Below are 3,978 nucleotides of genomic sequence, written 5' to 3'. Positions count from 1 at the left end.
AGAGAAAAAAAAAAGCTAAAGTATTAGAAATAGTGAGATAACATATCCATAGCTAAGATAACATGTAATATATTATAAGTTTACATTATAGTAAGATAATATGAATTGATAATTCTGTAAAATTGGGTAACAATTTGACAGTAAATTTTTGTTTATTTTTAAAAGTTTGCTATGTAATATTTTTAAATTTATTACTTAAACTTTTATAATTTATAGTGTTTGCAATATTGGAGAGTCTGCAGAGTTCTTACTCATAATTTTAGTCGTTAGTTATGGAAATGTATTCAGTCATTTATTAGAATTTTCCATTGAATCCATTATTCGTTACAAACATTTGGGGAGAGGGGAGGCACGTGGTCCTCATCCACTGCCTTCGCCTGGGTCCCTGCTTCTGCTGCGGGACACGGCCCAGAACACGGCTGTGTGTTTGGAGGACGTTCAGTTGAGTTTTCTCCCAACTTTATGGCTGGTTGAGGCTTTTGGAACTGTTTCAATTGGATGAAAAACGAAGGAAGTTATGTCAGATGAATCATTTCACTGTGTGTTGCTTTACAGAATCACTTCCCCTGGATAATTAATAAAAGATTGGCAGGAAGAATGTCCCTAGAATAATTAGCAGGCAGTTGCAGAATGGGAACTTTCATCATTCTCATTGTTCAGTCAAACTAAGCACCTAGTTTTTGCCATTTGGAGATTTTTGACAAAGACAGAGGCTGCCTGAGAGTGACGGCTGAGCTGATCCTTATTAGAACACCGTGTCTGTGTTCACGGAGCAATAGTTCCTGGTCCTCCTTCCCATAACAACACCGGGGAAAGTTTGCGGGGTGACCCCCTGCAAGAGGCCCTGCCCGACTGTGAAGGCTGCCTGTCCAGAATGGCTTGTTCCGCACGATGGTTTTGGCATTTTGCAGCTCTAACTTGCGTCTTCGTAATGAGGTGAAATTTCCAGTTTCTAGGCAAATAAGTCAGGCAGTGCAAATTCAAGTGGCATAAGTTTTTTTTTTTCCTGTTTTTACATAAAATAGCACAAAAATGTTTTCAGGGACTATACCAGGAGTCCTAAATCCTGTTTGATCAAAAAACACTTAGAGCTTGCACTACATCTACTAATAATAGCTTCGAAATCGGCAAACTAATCTGGGGGCAACGAACTCATTTGCTCATTGGGTCAAAACACGGACCTGATTCGTAACCCCGTTTTCTTATGACAGTTTTAATGTTTTTGCTTTTAAACTGATTTTGTTCCTTTTTGCAATTATCTTTTCATATGTGTTTTACTTCAGCAGAGTAAGATGTTCTGGCTCAGCTGTCGTGCTGATATACACTGCAACTTAAATTTAGTATCTTGATTATCATGTTAATATTAAAAATATAACTCTGGCACTAATTAGGTGTATGACCTCCTGCAAGTTCCTTAAATGCTTTGGACTTCAGTTTTCCCAAGTGTAAAATGAGGAGATTGGACCAGAATATTCCTAGTTCCTTTCAGTGCCTCCGTTCTAGGGGTCTGAAGCCTGGGTTGGCTTTGGGCAGAACTGTTCACAGATTTATCGTTGTAGTGACTGAGGGCTCCCTCTCTATACTCTCATCTTCCAGGCCTCCTTCCCCTTTCCTCTCCCCATCTCTCCTCCAACTCTCTAGGAACTCACCTCCCAGCCTTTCCTGGGTCTGCTCCCCCAGCCCAAGAGCCAAGACCCACAGGCCCCATGATGGAAGAAGCCTTCCTTCCTGGGGAGGCGCTCTGGGCTGCCACTTGGCCATTCCAAGCTTGACCCTGATGTCGTCTCAACCTGTACCCCCAGCCTATACCCCTGCCACCTGTTACACCTGGGGAAACCTCACTCCATCAAGACGGGTCTCTGCGTCTTTGACATGAAAACTAATTCAGCAGTGGTCTTCCAACTGCCACCTGGGAACCCTGAGATGAGAAGATGTAAACACATCTTTCTGGCCAGAAGTAAGAAATGTTTTTGAAAACTTATGCTTGATCTTAGAAGTTCATGGAAAATTTGCATTCCACTCCATACTGGACCCATCTGTTTCAATATAAAAACGCTATTTTTTAAAAAACATAGGAAAACGAACCGACAAATAAGACTGAAACTCCAAGAAAATGTGCTGAGTTTAGTCCATGGCTTTGAATACTCTCAGAGCCACCTCACCCTCCTCTCCCCCGACACCTCTCTGGACCTGCCTCCCCTTTGAGAAACGTGGAATGAATGCAACAAACCATTTGTGCAGCTGAAAGAAGGACTAGTTATATTTGGCTTTTTTTTTCTTTGATAGTTATAATGAGTTGCATTTCTTGAGTTTCACAGAGCCTTCCCTCTCTCCCTTCTTATATAGGTGCATTTTATGTGCATTTAGCGATATTTGTGCATATCAGTGAATTTTTTTTTTGTCTTTAACCCATGTAGTAGAGAGGGGAGCATTATGGAGGGTGCTTTAGGGCCCGTGGAGTTCCACATTTTCTCCCAGGCTGTGCCAGATAGGAGGTGGCCACTTTGCAGGTGCTCTGGGCTGTTCCAGGTGATGTGGACCCGCCCCTACCTGGGGCTTCTCCTCACCTGGAACGCTGGGGCATCCTGTTCATCTGCTCCCGGTGTTCATTAACTTTGCAACATTGTTGGAAACCTTGCTATTTTTATGGTCAACAGAACTGTAACTTAATGTTTCACAATTTTCATGGCTAATTTCAGGTATTTATGATGGTTTTATCCCATGTCTAAAAGGGTTCTGATGTTTGCCTGCGGGAAGAAAGAGGAGCAGCTACCAGCCCTCCTGACAGTCTGCTCAGGCCTCCCATGGGTGGGGGTCCCAGGGAGGTCCTGTGTGTTTGCATAGTGAGGAGAGAGCAAATACCTCTCCAGGCAGGGGCTGTTGTCGAGTCAGATGATGCTATACCTGATAATACAGTAGTCTGAAACTGGTATTTCACGAGATATCATCTCACCCCAGTTAAAATGGCTATTATCAAAAAGACAGAAAATAACAAATGCTGGCGCAGATGCAGAGAAAAGGGAACCTTGCACACTGTTGGTGGGAATGTAAATTAGTACAACCACTATGGAGAACAGCATGGAGATTCCTTAGAAAGCTAAAAATAGAACTACCATATGATCCAGCAATCCTACTGCTGGGTATATATCCAAACCAAATGAAATCAGTATGTCGAAGAGATATCTGCTCTCTCATGTTTATTGCAGCACTAGTCACAATAGCCAAGATGTGGAATCAACCTAAGTGGCCATCAACAGATGAATGGATAAAGAAGATGTGGTACGTATACACAATGGAATACCATTCAGCCTTAAAAAGGAAGGAAATCCTATCATTTTCCACAACATGGGTGAACCTGGAGGCCACTGTGTTAAGTGAAATAAGCCAGGCACAGACAAATACTGCATGATCTCACTCATCTGTGGGGGCTAAGAACAACTGATCTCATGAAGGAGAGTAGCACAGTGGTGACCAGAGGCTGGGGAGGGTGGTGGAGAGGAGGGACTATGAAGAAGTGTAGGTTAACGGATGCAAACATACAGTTAGCCAGAAGGAAAAAGTTCTAGTGTTTGACAGCACAGTAGGATGACTATAGTTAACAATAAATTAATTATATATTGCAACATAGCCAGAAGGGAGAAGATTTGGAATGTTCTCAACACAAAGACATGATAGATGTTTGAGGTGACGAATATCCCAATTACCCAGATTTTGACCATTACGCATTATAGGCTTGTATCAAAATATCACACGTATCCTGTAAATATGTAGGATGATTATGTGTCCGTAAAAATTAAAAGAGAAAAACAATTAAAAGAAGAAACTGGTCTTTCAGATCAAAGCCATGCGTGGCCTTAGCCAAAGCCCAGCACCCCTAGGTGCTCATTTGCAGAAGGGAGCTGCCTCCCGGGGGAGTGGGCACACTTGGGCTGATTTCAGGTAGCAGAACACAAGTGCTAAGTATTATTACAGTAATAT

The sequence above is a fragment of the Eulemur rufifrons genome, chromosome 11, assembly GCF_041146395.1.
Source record: "Eulemur rufifrons isolate Redbay chromosome 11, OSU_ERuf_1, whole genome shotgun sequence".
In the NCBI taxonomy this organism is placed as follows: Eukaryota; Metazoa; Chordata; class Mammalia; order Primates; family Lemuridae; genus Eulemur; species Eulemur rufifrons.
The sequence above is the reverse complement of the archived record's forward strand: the minus strand, read 5'-3'. Positions refer to the sequence as shown.